At 46.6% G+C, this 17,065-nt stretch overlaps 1 long non-coding RNA gene across 1 annotated transcript; it reads right to left on the reverse strand.

Moving 5' to 3' along the window:
* Positions 1-15,714: 15,714 nt before the first annotated feature.
* On the reverse strand, positions 15,715-17,001 carry LOC118967436 (uncharacterized). Its single transcript, XR_005054458.2, has 3 exons — positions 16,878-17,001; positions 16,548-16,761; positions 15,715-16,267 (listed from the first exon to the last, which is right to left on the reverse strand). It is a non-coding gene; the product is annotated as an uncharacterized lncRNA (long non-coding RNA).
* Positions 17,002-17,065: the final 64 nt, after the last annotated feature.

The following is a 17,065-nucleotide window of genomic DNA, read 5'->3' on the forward strand; positions in this document are numbered from 1 at the left end:
CCTGTATTTTCATCTGTCCTGCAAATTATGTGCCCAGTTCTGGCTGTAGGCATCTCATCCGGTCTTCCCAAAGTCACGTCCTATGAAAAAACACTGAGGGCCTAGGAGAGGGGTCTACTTTGGGGCAGCACCTGGGGGAAGGAAAGGTGAACGGAACCAGATCTGTAAGCCTGCAACTCAGCCTGGATAACTAGACGAGGGCGCAGGCTTCCGCAGGCACGGAATTCTGCAGGCACGCTAACCTAGCCCTCGGCCTGCAGGAGGAAGAATCCAGGAGAGAGAAACGGTGAAGGTGCCAGCGTCCTTGGCTTGACCAGACCCCTCTCTCCCTCCCACCTCTTTCCCCGGTTCCTCTCTGCCTCTCTCTCCTCTGTTGGTTTTTTCTCCCTGCTTTCTGCTGCTTCTCTCCGCTTTTATTCCCTCTGTTTTCTCAGATCTCTTCTCTTTAAGTTAACAAATATTTTAACCCCTCCCAGGTGCTAAGCCCGGGGGTGCAGGCTCCATGCTCCTGTCTCTCTCTTCTCCCACTTAACCACCTTTCCTTTCTGCATGTTTGTTTCTGTTCTGCTTTTTTCTTCCTCGGTCTTCCTTTTCTCTCACTGTTTTGTCTCTCTCCTGATTCTGTCTGTCTGTCTCCCTTTTTCTCTCTGCCTTTCTCTGTGTGTTTCTCCATCTCTTTTCTTTGGGTCTTTCTCCCTGTTTCTCCCTGTCTCTGTTTCCTCCTGTCTCTGTCTGTCTCTCTGTCTGTCTCTCTCTGGCTCCTTCTCTGTAGGTCTCTGTACCACGTCCCCAGCGCATCAGGTCCCTTTTCCAGGACCCAATTGTCAGGCAGCTCACGTTCTGGGCTGCCTTCAAACCTGCCATGCACATTTCCTGCCTGGATTTTTCCTGTGTCCACCTCTGTTAAAAAAAAACCTTTTGATCTTTAAGATTCCAAAAAAAAAAAAAACCCGCATAGTATGACCTCAGGGAGCTGCAGCGCCTGAAACAAAAACCTTATTCCTAAACTTTGTGTTTTTGAAAGATACAAAGCTGGAGGTCCTGGTGGGAGCCGCCAGGCATCCAGCCTTCCGGCTGCCTCCCTCCCATCCCCGCTGTGAGCACCGCGGGAAGCTGGGCTGGTGACAGCCTTGTTTTCTGGAGTCTGTCAACACGTGCAGCAGACATGCCCAGCGGTTGCCTCCTAGCCCTGCTGAGCCATTTGCCACAAATTCCTTTTATCACAATTTAGGTGTGAGTTTGAGAGAGTGACAAGGGAGAGAGGGAGGGAAGAACAGGCTGCGAGAAGTTCCTGGGGAGGTGTTAAAAACACAGCCGAGGACCCAAACATCCTGGACTCAAGGCTGGCCAGCCGAGGAAGGGCAGGATTACCCAGGGCAGGGTGACAGCTAACAAGCGGTTAAGCACTCACAGTGTGCCTGGTGCTGTGATACGCTCTGTAGAGATCACCCTATTGAATCCTCCCAGCAGCTCCATGACTATCAAACTGGGACAGATGAGGAAATGGGGGCTCAGAGAGGCTGGGTAACTTGTCCAGTGTCACACAGTAAAGTGGTCACCCTTCAAACAGTATAATTCCCGAGCCCAGACATCTTTGGGGATGGTGGTGCCTAAGACCTCCTTCCCGGTGCCCTGACCACCACTAGAGGCCCCAAGGGAAGGTCTCATCCACCACAGTCCCGTCTCTGGGAATCTTGTGGTTGCTTCTGGTCCCGCCCTCCTCACTACAGTGGTGTCCATGCTGTCCCTGCAAATACAAGGGCCTGGAAGACCCTGGAGGTCAGGGGAGATGGGTAAGCAAGTATAGGGCCTTTCCAGCAAGTCTTCAGGGAGGCTGGGCCCATTCCTGAGCACGCACAGCTCCAGCCCGTGGTCTCCCAGTGACTGTCTCTGCCACTAGAGAAGAGGCCACGGGCTGTGGTTAGTCGAGCAGCTCTTCTCAGGAACACCAGCCGACTCTTCAGACAGGCCCTTCTCGGGAAGGTGAGATGGCCAGCCATCTAAGACAGGTTTTCTTTTTACATTTGGACATTCCTGAAATCAGGATGTATCTTACAAATGATGCCCTTCGATAATTACTTGGCAGCTTGCTCTTTAGTGAACCTAAGAAACAGCGAGTCTTAAGGCCCTGAGACGAGTCATCTATTCTAGGAACTACAGTAGCACAGAGGCCAGCTCTCACTGGAGGCCACTGGATCACATGTTTCTCCCTGGCCAATCACTTTGGCTCTGGTCGCAATGGCCTGGTCAGGTGTATCTGGTGCTAAGAGGCCTGCGTCCGTACAAACCAAACAGGGGGACCACAGGAGGGAGGGCTGGTTTCAGAGAGGAAAATCAAAGTGCTGCTATCAGAAGAGAAGGCTGTGGATTCTGGGCAGGCAGAAACAGTTGCTGTTTTCCTGCGCACAGAGTCATTCTGAGATTCAGTGAGATGTGCGAGAAATGCCCCAGCAAGCGCTCAGTACGCTAGTCTGCTATTATTATAAAAGATACTAAGTTGAAACCTATTTAGGCCTCTAGACAAAACTTCAAGTTTACAGAAAATATCCAAGATTGAAGAATAAGTTAAATGATACCAGCAAGAAGTACTCAGATAAATCCAAACTATTAAATCTAAGGGGAGTATGTAGGTGTTCTGTTTCCATCTTTTCTGACTATCCAATGTGTACGTAATTTTTCAAATTAAAAAATGTGGGAACAAGCACATGAAAAGGATATTTAATGAGATATGACTTCACACACACTCAGATAGACGTAATTTTAAAAACAGAAGACAATTAAGTGTTGGTGAGGATGTGGAGAAATCAGAACCCTTGGATAACTACAAGGAAATAGTTGGGTGATTCTTCAAAAAGTTAAATGTTGAATTATCATATGATGTAGCAATACCATTTCTAGGTTCGAGGTATAAGCCCCAGTTAATTGAAAACAAGGACTCAAACAAATACTCTTACATGGATGTTCATGGCAGTACTATCTAAAATGGCCAGAAAGTGGATGCAACGCATACGCCCATCAATGGACAAATGAATAAACAAAGTGTGGTATATCCACACAACGGAATATTATTTGGCCATAAAAAGGGGTGAAATTCCATGCTACACATGAAGAACACATGCTACAATGTAGATGAACCTCGAAAACATTATCCCAAGTGCAAAAAGCCAGGTACAAAAGGTCATGTGCTGTATGATCTCATTTATGTAAAATATCCAGAATAGGTAAATCCATAGAGACAGGAAGCAGATTGGTGGTTTCCAAGAGCTGAAGGAAGGGGAGGAGAGGAGGAACCACTTAACTGGGTGCCAGGTCTTCTTTTGTTGTGATAAAAATGATTTGGAATTAGATAAGGGATTGTACAACATTGCAAACGTACTAAATTCCACTGATTGGTCACTTCACACTGGTTAACTTTAGGTTATTATATGAACTGCATCTCAATTTTTTTTAAATGGGTGGGAAAATAAAATACAAATAAATATATAAAAAGCCCTCCCAGGAAATATCCAAAGGTCAGTATGGAAATGGGGCAGGGAAGGCGAGGCCGTCAATAAAAGGTGCAGAGAGCAAGGGCATGGCTTGCTTAATGGAGCTCTGTTCCACCAGAGAACCCCGCGAGCCAGTGCAGACACACACAGTAGTCTCTGCACTTAGCAGCAAGAAAGCAAAGATGACCGCCCCTCACCTCCCATCAATCACTGGGTAAAGGCTGCTCTCAAGGGGCGTTAATTCCCTGACACTACGGGCCTGCCACCTGTGTCACCAGATGGGGCTGTCCATTCAAAGCCCTGGAGCAAGGAGCACAGATGCAAAGAACTGGCACAGGCCATGAGGAGAGGTGGCACCTCCTGCAGATTCTAAGATGAGAGTGTATGACTAGACAAACAAAGGTCTTTCTTCAGTGGCCAAATGGCTTATGAAATCCAGACTGAATAAATACAAATTTCTCCTTTTGCAGTTGTGAGACTAGCAAGGTGTTTGGCTGAATCTCAGTGAGGATTCGTTCTTTCTATTTAAGCATGTGCCACACCCAGCTCATTAGGAGGCTGGGAGGAAGGCCAATACTGCTCTCCTGAGGACACCGCCCCTTACCTGGTCCACCAAGAACTGGGCTTTTGCAGGAGGGTCACCCACCTTTCAGGACTGCCTCCCCAAATCCAGCAGAATTTCAGGACTTGTGAAAAACGTATGCTCCTCTCTCACCCTGACACACAAATATGCAACACTCATGAATTCTTAAGGCAACTAACCCAGCCTGAAAATTTCTAGCAAGACAAGCTAGGGCTCCTGGGGATGAATTCCACAAGGAAGGCAGTGGGCCCAGGAACGTCCCCTTGCCAGAGCCATCTCGTCTTCCTAGCACTGTGATCACACATGTCTCACAGGCGGCAGTCACCGCGTCTGCTCTGCTGGTAGCTTAAAAGTGGGAGTGCTGAGGATGAGTCGAAAGACTTGGTGACATAGAGAGGAACCGTATACAGGCCCAGAATGCTGGGAAAAAAAGACGACTTCATCTTCATTCTACTTCTCTTACTTTAGGATGTCAGGTCGGCCGTGTCACAGAAAGTCCCAGAACGTGATAATTTTGCCACCGACTTTAACTTGATACACTGATACGCACTCCGCGCGATGGCTGGGCTGTGCTGAACCTATCACCGCCTCTTCAAAACATCACTGGTTTCCTTGGAAACAAAAAAGCCCCTATGGAAAGAGCTGTTGGAAACTGCAAGTCAAGATGTCCAAACCTGTCCCTGCAATATATTTTTCTAAGACCTGATTTGAAAGAGAAACAATAGCACATTTTTGCAAAGAAAACAAAGAAAGACAAATGATAATAAGGATGGCTTGACATCATTTCTAGATCCCAACATCCTGTCTGGATCCTGTCCTTTTACAAATAAGTTCAAGGGAGATATAGAGTAAGGCAAATCCACTGATCCCTAGGCTCCTGACTTCAGACATCATTTGGGGACGGCCGACAGCCTATTTGCTATTCACAGTTTAAATCTTGACAGGACAATGCAGCATACACTTGCCAAGTGAACCCGGAGTCTCTTGCATGCCAATCTACCGCCCACTCTCGCAGCTAAAAAAGAACTCCTCAACTCGGATGATTATATATCTATTTTTTAAATCTACTCTGTAAGACAGTAATGCAAAACGAAAGAGAACAGCTTCCTGTAACAGCTGTCAGACTGGAGTACCACGAGATGAAATTTCTTTTAGACTCCTAAAGAAGATACCCAATTAACTTTTTAAAAATAGAGTCAAACAATAATCACAAAAACTGATTAAAAAATTTCTCTATTCTGCTACTAAAAAAGCTTGTCCATTACATCTTCCTAATCTGGCCTCTGAATTTTGTTTGGCACATTAGAAAACTATGACTTTATTATCCTCTTGATTTTTCCCCTGGTTCAAACTGTTAGTGGAAGACCTCTTGTTTCTCTATCGCACATATTGGAATCACCGTCTTTCCCTCCAGGTTTCCGAGGTAGAAACCTGGGAATCAATCTTGATTCCTCCTTCTCCCTCAACCCCTATTACTAGTCTGCTCAGGCAGCCATAACAAAGTACTATAGATTTGGTGGCTTAAGCAACATAAATGAATCTTACCTATGGGTCCTGGAGGCTGGAAGTCTGAGATCAGGGTGCCAGCACGGTCAGGTTCTGGTGAGAGCTCTCCCCCCGGCTTGCAGATGGCCATCTTCTCATTCTAGTCTTCATGGCAAGGAACAAGAGAGAGAGAAAATGAAAAAGTTATCTGGTATCTCTTCTGAGAAGGGGACTAATCTTATCATACAAGTCCCACCCCCATGACCTCATATAAGTCTGATTGCCTCCCAAAGGCCCCATCGACAAATTCCATCATCTTGGGAGTTATAGCTTCAACATACGAATTTTGGGGGTACACAATTCTGTCAATAGAATCCCCACATCTGTCAATCACGAAATCTTGTTCATTTTATCCCCCAAATATTTACCAAGTTCTTTTTCTTCTCTCCATTGCCACTACCACTGTCCTAGTAGAGATGCTTATGGTCTCTTGCTAAGACTATTGCAGTAGCCTCCTAGCTAATCTCTCTGCTCCCAAACATACGCTCTTCAAACCCACCCTCCACGTAGTAGCCTTGTTTCTCCAATATTGAGGTTGATATTATAGTATGGAAGCCAGACATCATAGGTAGGCATAAGTACAGCTGAGAAGTTTAAGGGACAGGTTGTATCACTCAAAATTAACCTCTGTCTTCTGGAAAGCCCAGGTACCACTACCACAGCTAAAGCCTGCACTGCCCCACTGCTGGCTTCCCTGCCTCCCCTGGAGTGGGGCTGGGGTCTTGGCAGCAGCCGCAGCAGCTCTGGCACCTGGCCCATGACCACACCGGGCTCAGGGGGCCTCTGCTCCTCCTGACGTCCAGAAGTGGATGACGCTCCATGCCACAGGGCCCAGGGTCTGGCCTCCCCAGCAGATTCCAAAAGGGCTAGATGAGGGTGGGGGGCTTACTGCCCTGAAGGAAAAGCTTTGACCAAGGAGCATCAAGAGCCAGAAGAAAATTCCTCTCTTCCTTTCTTCAGTGAAATGGTCTGAGGCACCTATAGTCTGTCCAGAGACATCCCACATGACAGAGCAACTGGCTGTGGCTCTCTGTGGTCCCCTGGTATCTGTTTTGGCTCCTTCTTTGGCTCATCTCCTGCCATCTAATCTTCACCTGACCACCCGAACATCCCTTCCTCTGCACCAGCTTCTCTATCTCCCCACCATCCTTGCCCCACAAACAAAGGTCTGCGCCAGACACCTCTTCTCTGTACCTCCAGATAAACCTGAATTATTGAAACCACGAATTTTATTGAATGACCTGCCTCTTCTCTTAGACTGTGAACTCCACTGGGAGCTGGGGACATGCTGTATTCATTTCATGATCCCCAACATCCAGTGTGGTAGATGAGTGTGGAGACTTAATGTGGCTATTTCTACAGATACAAGACCCTGAAGGAAGACGTTCCCAGACACAGAGACAACCCGTGCAGATATGTAGAGGCAGGAAAGTGCCAGAATGTAGGAGGTAAGCTTGGCCAGGTAGTTTGGGGTTCTCTTTTGAAAAGTCTTGAAAACCAAGCCAATGAGTCTACGTATCTTTTTGGTGGATAAATTGGGAGCCTTTGAAACTAGAGAGTTGCTTTAGAAAGCTTGAACTGTCAATGATGTATAGGATGAGTGGGGGAGGTGGGGCAGACTGGGAAATTGTGCAAGTCGGAATTGCTATAGTGGCAAAGAGAGTGGGAAACAGAGATGCTTGTGGGAGAGACTATGGGGGTACAGTCTTGTGAACAAGCAAGCACTTGGGAGAGGAGGAACCAATACTGATAAATACTGGACGCCAGTATTTAACACAAAGCCTCTGGAAAAATGCTGGCGGCAGCAACTGAAACTGGAAAGACTGGAAGGGGTTTTGGTTTGGGGCTGGGAAGAAGAGCTGAAGAGGTCAAAGCATTTTCATGAAAGATGAGACTATTTGCTGCACTACACACACACACACACACACACACACACACACACACACACACACACCACCACCACCACCACCACCACCACCGCCACCACCACTACCACCAGCTGACAGCGAGGTGTGGCAGTTCTAATCTTAATTTTTTTGCCACTGCTTTATCATCAGTGATGGGCACAGGAGTAAAATATCATTTCCACATATCCAGAGGGCAAGGGCCATCTGTCCACCTGTCTTGCTAACTCATGCTTTAAATGCAAGGTGAGTCAGCAGAGACAAAAGTGGTAGTTTCCCCTTTGGTGGCCCTGAAAAGTCCCGACGCTGTCCACCTAAGCATTCATACTGTGGGCGTATCCTTTTTGAGGCTAAACGAACCAATTCCTTTAGGGAGAGGGAATGTTAGTGGGGCAGGAAACAGGGGACACAAAGTAAAAGTTACATAACAACAGGAAAATTCCTCTTTGCTTCTACCAACCCATGCGTTTTCCAGAAAGGAAGAAACTTGGAGGCTGTCCATCCAACAAGCTCTTATTATTATTGCATTTGTCACCATTTCCACATTTCAAGCACCTACTCAATGCCCAGCGTGGCCATTAATTGGCCAGTGAGTTAAGAGCATTGATGGGGTGTCCTCTTGGATGGCTGGCACTGGAGGAAGGTGGAAACTGTAATTTCGTCCTCCAAGGTAACTCTCTAAAGTGGGCAATTCAAGCACAGAGGATCATTTAGAAATAAAAGACAAGAAACTATTAAATACTGAACCATAAAAGGCTCAAGGTAAAAATTTTAGTATTTTCATTGTGCGTAAGCAAGTAGAACACTTCGGGAGGAGTGCTTTGGGAGCCCACAAACATCACTGGGGTCGAGCAGTTTGGAGAAAGTTCGCTCCTCTTTTCATCAAAAGATTTCATCATTATTCTGGGTGGGCTTCACCCAGGCAGGATATAAAAATGTTAAGAACTATTAAATCAAGTGCTTGGATATTACAAGATGATTCTGAGGTAAGTGAAGAGGAGACCACTCCAGAAGGGAGAATGACTGGAGGAATCTGTAAGACAAGTCCAGTGTAACTCTTGGGGTTAAACAAGATTCCCAAATCAACAGCTTGGATAAAAAGGGTTAAAATGTGCTTTGGTGAGTTAGGAGGCTGGGAACAGGGGGAAATTAATATTTGTGATCACCTCTAAACCAGACAGTAAATAAGTGATTTGCCTGTGTCATTTTATTTAATCTTTGCAACAGTAGGATGAAGAGGGCATCAAGCCCATTTTACAGATGGGACAACTGAGGCTCAGAAAACATAATAACCCACATGCAAGGACACACAGCCAGGGATGGGTGGAGCTGGGATTCAAACAGATCTGAGCCTAAAGCTCCTTGTTTTCTTCCACCAAGTGAAGAGAGAGTTTGTAAAGGAGAAAAAAAAAACTGAACAGTTCCTGTCAGGTTAACCAAAATCATGACAACTTGGCCAGATAAAGACTCAGGAACTGTTAAGTACACAGCCTCTCAATACTAGGTAGGACATAGATGTTAACCAGCACATTGAGTTTATCACAGTCACATTGTGACTTGACCACCCTCCCACACCACCGCGGAGATAGAATCTGGCAAGGCTGATAAGTGACTAGCTTTGACAGGTAGAAGCAAAGGGGGAAAGCAGACAGAAAAGACAGTAAAAAGGCAGCTTTTCATTAAAAAAAAAAAAAAGTGAACTGAACCCTAATGCATCTGGTTCAGGTTGCTGCAGATTCCCAGCTGCACAAAAACCGAATTAATTAATGAGAAATGCAAAAAGACTTAGTTCTGTGGAGCTGCCCTAAATTCCTTTACTGTGCCAAGACTTGTAAGGGTGATCCAGGTGACTTCCAGTTGTGGCTCCACGGCACTCACCTTCTCCCTCTAGGAACGTGACCTACGATGAGGAGACTAGGAGACTTACACTGTCTGGTTGCTTCCGACATGCTTCTTTCTCCCTGGAAGCCAGGAAATTCTGGCTCCCTGTGGTGTGCAAGGCAGCGGGCCAGGCAAGGATTCTGCTGCCAGGTCCCGGCCCCTCCCTGGAGGGAGCAAATGCTTCTCAGGCTGCAGCTGCAGAAGGAGGGAGGAGCCTGGGGGACAGGAGTGTGAGTAGTGGAGGCAATGGTCTGGACACCAATTCAGTGAGTCATACCCCAGGCAGCTTTTTACAGGAGTTGCAAATTCCAGTAATAGCAGATCGGGGACGTCTCTCCAGGGACTCCCGACCAATTGAAGGTGCTTTCTGCTCTATCTTGGCAGTTCTGAGTCTGCATCTGAATTGCTTATCTTCAAAACCAGATCCTGAAGTTTCCCCCCCGACTTTGGTCCCTGGGCTTCCTGAATCCAGGAGGTTATTCTGCCCTGAAGTTGGGGGAGCCAGATGATATCCATAGTGCATAGACGCTACACCTGGGTCTGGCCCCTCGTCCACGTAGGGATGCGATTTCCTTTCCCCATGTCCTGGAGGGTGACCTGCGTATCTTCCTTTTGTCCCCCCAGGTCCATGCTCTGGGCTGCTTTTCCTGTTCCCGCCCCTGGGCGGCTCACCTGAGTGGTCTCCTTCAATGAGCTCCTCATGTGGTGTCCTTTGGGTGTGGCCCACGGAAGCTCCAGCCGGAGATAAGAAGGCCAGGAGGAGGGTGAGGACATCCCTCCAAGCTTTCTCCTTGTGGGGTCCCAGCGGCTGACCATGTCCCATATGGGGAGAGTACAGCCCTCTCGAAACACTGTTTCTACCTCTAGATTCTGGTGACCACTCTCTCCCTTGACCCTTCATGCCTACTGAGGTATCTCTGCCCCGTTACTAGCCCTGGGTACTGCCCCATCCTTGAAATTTCCTTAAACACTGCCCTTTATGTAACCCTTCTCAATGACCCAGTGGGAGTGTGCCATCTCCCACTGCTGGGCACCTGACTGATACTAAAAAAAAGCCAGCCCTATGCACCTCTCTCCTCACCCGCTATTGCTGCCACCCTCACCTGCCCTCATCAACACAAGTGTCAACAGCCAAGCCTCGTTCAAGAGCCTCTGCGGGTGCAGAGCAGAACCCACTTAAGGCCACTTAGAATAAAACCCAAACTCCTTGCCAGGGCTTCAAGGCCCGAGCCTGCTCTCCAAACTCATCTCCCTCCCTGCTCCCTCTCCTCTGTCCCTGCCAGCCATGTGGGTTTCTTGCCATTTAACCAGCCAAGCTGTTCACTGCCTTTGCACTCACTGTTCCTCTCCTCCGCGGGCCACCGGGGCCTGGGCACAGGCGGTGGGAGGGGGAGGATTCCCATAGGTTGTCAAGTTTAATCCCCATTCCCCCCGCGAGTTCCCTGAGGCAGGCATCCACTCTTTTCATTTTTTATTTGCTGGCATCCTTGTGTTCCGGGAGCTGCGAACTCAGTGCCTACAGCACATGTCAGGTAACATAAACAAGGAAAGTGGCCAAGACTAATAAAAATCATTCATACCTCTTGGTCTGGCTTTTGTTCTCCTACTTTTGACAGAGACGTGGAAGCAGAGAAATATTCCCCCAGTATAAACACATGCACAGTGCAAAGCAATGATGGTGCCAAGTGATAACTGTCCTCGGCGTCGGGAGCAACAAGAGCCCGCGGGCGGAGACCGCAGCGGACGGCCCACTTGCCAACTTGGCATGTTTGCACAAGTCTGGCCCCATTGTGGCCAGAGGCTGCCATTTTTCAAGAGAAGCCAGAAATCCAGATTTTTCTGCAGTGTCTCCTAATTTTTAAATACTGAAAAAAATTTAAAAGCCCTGCACGGGCCACAGTGAACATACGTTTGTGCTGGATTTAACACAGAAGGCTGCCGGTCCTCCACCAGTGCTGTCTATTTGGTGGGCATAGCACATGGTTTTGTGCAACAATTTGTATTGAATGAATTAAGAGTCTTCCCAGTTGACTTCCTAGAGTTTAGAAGTAGCTGATAAGCAGTACAATTTCCCTTTGTTGGGAATGTGGACAAAGCACGCTCAGAACGGAAGTCTCCATTCTAACTGGGAGCTTTAAGACATCTGCTCCTGGGCTCAGACACGGCATCTTTGAAATTTCATGATTACATTTCTGTATCACTTGGTCTGGGGCTGATGTAGGTCAGTATGCCCTGATATGGCCTGGCCTGTTTTTTACAGTCCTGCATCCACTCTGATGGGCTGGTACTATGGTGAACTGCTGTCTTGCCAATGAGTTTCAGCCCCCGGCAAGTTCACTATGGATTCAGTGTGACCAAAGAAAATGACAGCAAACGTTCTTGGGGTGAAAGGGTTATACCCAACTTTATTTCCAGGTGGCAGGTCAGTCACTAAAGTCCCGTTCACTCAGAGCAAGTCTGCATGCAGCAAGCTGGTCTCTGCCTCTGGGCCCCTCTGTCTGCACAGCCATCCCGCACAGCCATCCTCTGGGCCTCGGCATAGTCATCCCACACAGCCGTCCTCTGGGCCTCTGTCCTTGGTGCTGCCACCACTCCAGCCTCTGCTCTGCCCTCCTGCAGCCTTGCAGCCCTGCCACTGTGTCATGCCCAGAGCACTGGGCAGAGCTCTTTTTATAGAGTCAACAGCCATGTATTGCCCACAGGTGTGCAGTGAGCTAGTCAACCAGGGCCAGGTGAGAATCCTGGCCACAGGAACTCTCATTTTATCCACAACTGGTTCTTAAAGAATTTTCCTGTCAACCCCACTGGGTGCATAAATGGGAATTTATCATGGTCACGGTCTGTTATTTCCAAGACAGGCTCTGGGAAGCGGGGAATTAAGTGTGTTGTCAAAACACCATCTAGGTCATTTAAGGGTTCAACTCCATTCCAGGTTTTGTAGAGGGCCCATTCTCTTAAAGATCTTATGAACCTGGCCATGCTTCTCATGTCTCTTTGCCCATCCAGAGACTTACAGGTTCTCATACCCACCTTCCGGGCCCTAGTCAAAGCCACTGCAAAGCTTCTAGAGAACGTGGAATGACAGAAGTGGTCCAGGTTAAGGTAATGAGCCAGATCAAGCACAGGTTGACCCAGGGACAGGCAGTGGCAGGGACAGGTGGTGGCTTTGGGGAGATGTTCTGACTCACTCCAACATGGCACAAGCTCTCACTGGGCTCCACAAGCACAGACCCATGTCTGGTTCCACCGATTTGCACTGTAGGCAGGAAGTTCACTGTCTGTTCAGGTGCTAAATAGATGTTAGCAGCACTTTATCGGATCAGCTCAAGGTGATTTAGATTTGTTCTTGGAACTCATTTAGCACCTGATAACAGGCGAGTGTGGTTCTCCTTTCTGGACAGACAGAATTACTCACCTGCATATGCTAACCAACCAAAGTATCATTCAGTGTGCTAATTCCATGTGGAAAGATAGCCAAACTTACTCCCCTAGAACTTCTGACTTGGGTTTATCCTGATATTTTCCAGAGCAAAGCTTCCCAACTGTAATGTGCGGTAGGTAGCCTGGGACAGAGTTTACAAATGTATTTTTTGCCTGAGGATCCTTTACCCACCAAATACAGAAGGTCAATATAGAAAGCTACTAAAGGCCAAGCTGCTCAGAGGGAAGCAGCTGATGACTGCTGAGCATGTGCTTGCCCCCCAGACCCCCACTCCCTTCTCCCTCTTTCTCTTGTTGCCCCTACAGGGCTATTAGGAAACTCAAAGCTGGGACACAGTTGAAAGAGCTGTTGCTCAGTATCTCCACATAGCTCAAGTCATGGGAAACTTGCCATCCAAACTTGCAAAATCAAAGTTCATTTTACCGAATCAAATTGCCTTTTTACAATTTATAATTCTATAATATTTCAAACATTCTTAGAAAATAATAGGACGAACATTTATCTACCCACCACTCACCTTTTTTCAAATCTTAATCTTTTGCTTAATTGCTTTCGTTTTTGTAAAGGAATAAAGTATTACACATACCGTGAAGCCTCCCAGTGTGTCCCTCCCTGATCCCATTTCCTTCTCCTCCTCCCTCCATATTCATATACTGTCATGAATCTGTATTAATCATCCCTAGGCAAGAGTTTTGCTATTTATATTAGTACATATTAATATATACATTTTTGCCTGAATGTATATATATATAAATGCATGAATGTATATAATAGTACATATATATTAGACACATTCCCTGAACAGTATACCATATTGTTTGCATGCATTCACACTTAATATCAATAATATGCTACACACACTCATCTGCTGGAAAAGTAAACTACAGATTGGAGTGTGAAACAACTGTCGCTCCACAGTCTCACCAGCACACACTTGGCATCAACTGGCTTTTTAACTTTTGCCAACATGATGAATGCAAAATGGCATCACGTCATGGCTTTAATCCTTGATGAGCAGTGTGGCACAGAACCTTCCCACGTGTTCATCAACCACTTGTGTTTCCTCTTTGGTGAATTGCCTGCTCCTATCCTTTGCTCATTTCTTATTCGTTTCATTTTTACTTTAGCTTTCTTCCCTCTTCTTTTTTATATAAGTTTTATGATATTTTACCTCGTTTGCACTAAAAACATTGAGATTCTCATAAAAGTTGATTTAAATTTTATGGATAATTTGGCAAAACTTACACCTTTATGATGTTGTCTCTTCATATCCATGAACTTTGCATACATTGTCATTATTCACAATTTATTCCGTGCCCTTCAATATTTTTATTTCACTTTTTTTCATCTTCCCCACTTTAGTGAAATTCATTCTTGAGTTCTTTACAGCTTTGTGGCTATTACAGTTTTTTTTCTATTACTCTTCCAAATCCCTCTTATTTTCTATTCTTGCCTTATTACACTAGTGAGAACGTCCAGTACAATGTTGGGTCACAGTAGTGAGAGTGAAAATCTTTTCTCTTGGTACCAATCTTTCAGGCAAAGCATTCGACTTCTGATATTAGTTGTAGGTTTTTATAAATGCTGTTTATCAGGCTCCATATACCTTCTATTCCTACTTTGCTGGGAGTTTTTAAGCATGAAGGGCTATTGAATTTTGTCAAATGTTTTTTCTGTATTTATTGAGACATTTTGTAATTCTTTTCCTTTAATTTTTTAATATGATGAATTCTATCAGATTTTTTTTGTGTTGAACAATTCTTTATTCTTGAAAAAGTCTTCAATGTAACTTTCAAATTTATTTTTTAAATCTATTTTAATATCACTAATAACATACTAATATTTCCTTCTTAAAAGTTAAGATACCTCCGTACATCTGCAAATACATCGCATTTTCCTGAAATGATGATTAAAAAATTGGTTATAATGATTGTCTCCAGGAAAGGGAACCAGGTAGTTGAAGGATGGGGGAGAGAGGTATTCCTAGTAACTCATCTGTCCTCTTTAGATTTTGTTCCAGAAGCATTAAAATCCTTTTGAAACAATTAAATCAAATTAAAACATACAGAAAACACTGGAGTTCTCTGTGCCCAATTCTCATTTCTTCTTGACCTCCCCTGAAATTACAACTCATGAATTTGGTGTGCTTCCTCTGAGGGATATTCTTTGTATCTACAAACACTGTAATATTTTAAGCTTTTAAGAGAACAGAATAGTGTATTCTGCTTTTCTCCTGCTTTTATATAAATATACGTATATACCACAGGAAACATAGAATAACGTTGTGTTGTGTGGATGTGTTAGGAAGATGAAATCATACTGCAAGTGTAATTCTGCTTACATCAGTATTCCTTTCCCTAGAATTTCTCTAGGGAAGATATAAACTAGTAAAATTACTGTTTCCTAGGGTATTACACACTTGTTTTTGTTGTTGTTAAAACACTACCAAATTGCTTTCTAAAGTGACTGTACTGGTTTCTTGAATGCACCCAGCAAGTGTTTTCTTGAGGGTCTATACATTCCCCTCCTGACTTGCCGTGACCTTGATCGCGCAAGGCATGTTTTTTCTCTTCGTCCCCCAGTGACTCCATCTGCAGGAGGAAGGAGTTGGGTGCCCCCCCCACCCCCCCGAGTGTATGAGATGCCGTAATGATAGGTTGTGCAGCCTCAGAGTGGGCTGGGAATGACTGCCCTAGAGAAGACAGACATTGGAGGATGGGGGTGGCAGCCAGGTGAAGGCAGGCAATTTAGATGCACTTGGCCCTTGACTCGTCCATCATCAGCACAGCAACAATTTATTTGTAGCCCTCATGCACCAAGCTCCGTGTGGAAAGCGTAGATACCCTTCTCTGGGGGAACTCACCTCCCACTGTCCCCCAGAAGAAATGGCAAACAGGGTCAGCAAAAATGTTGTGTATGGTAATACTGCCAAATGAACAAATAAATATTCTTACCATGCACTGGGCAAAGATAATTACTGGATGTAAAGAAAGTATTAATTCATAATGTACTACAGACGGTGTGGTCCAGGAATGGAACACACATCTACAACTATATGAACAATGTTTTTCTTTTTCAGCGCTGTCAGTGTGATGTCTGAGTACCTTTGGACAAGTTGAAATTTGAGCAACTTTCTGAAGGTGAGATGGTGCAAATGCCCTCCTACCTTCTCCACCCTGCTGGGGCTCACACCCCTCTACGACTGGCAGTGCATGTTACGGTTTCACAATGTACGCATTTTGGTTTATTTTAGTAGAATAAAAGAAAAAAGTCTTCCCTCTTGGGAGTTGAGAAAAGGGAGAGGTGACAGAGAGGAAATGGATTGTAAGACATGGTAGTAGAGGTAGATTCTAGGCCAGAGTACATGTGGATTCTGAGCTCTGGGACAGGAACATGGTGGGTTCTGGGGCAGCAAAAACCGATTCTGAGACAGAACAGATGCATTGTGGGCCAGCAGTCCCGGTCCCACACGTGTTGCCAGACCCGCCCATGCGTGATTGCCCTGGAGTCCCTAACATCCCCTGGCCACTGTTGGCTTATGTGTCTCCCACAGGCCTTGACTCACACATCCCTACCTCAGAGAGGCCTCCCAGGGCCCTCCACCCCTCATTATGCTCCACCCCCAAATCCCAGGACACACTCATCCTGCCCCCCCACTTTCTCTTGGTACCGCTCTCCCAGCACAGTGATTATTAGGTTTATACCTGCGATGACACGGGAATTGCCGACGCCTGGCTAGACTTGTTACTCCCGGCGGCAGGGCCCGTGTCTGCACTGCTCCGCGTGGCGCACTGGGCTAGGCACAAAGGGGTTGCCCACTAATTGCTGATACTGAACGACCAGGTTTCCATTGAGACTCAGGATCCTCTGGGCTTGGTGGTCTCAATCCGAGGGCCCGAGAGGCCTTCCAAGGGAACGCTGAAGGAATCAATAAAGCAGAGAAGGGTGTCCGAGCGAGAGGAAGTGAGGGAGGAAAGAAAGGCGAGGCAGGGAAAGTGAAAGAGAATGAAAGGAGGCAGGTGGGAGGGACGGACCCCGAGAGCCAGAGAGGAACAGACGGAGCCAGGGGGCCCGACCGCGCCAGCGGGGGAGAGACGGAGGGCGGGGGAATCAGTGCACGGAGCGCTGCAGAGGGCCGCCCGTCCGCCCGCCCGCCCGCGCGCTGCGAGCCAGCCGCCCATGGCCGCCGCAGCCGGGACCGAAGCCGCTCGGGGGGCGGCGC

The sequence above is a fragment of the Manis javanica genome, chromosome 15, assembly GCF_040802235.1.
Source record: "Manis javanica isolate MJ-LG chromosome 15, MJ_LKY, whole genome shotgun sequence".
Taxonomy (NCBI): domain Eukaryota; kingdom Metazoa; phylum Chordata; class Mammalia; order Pholidota; family Manidae; genus Manis; species Manis javanica.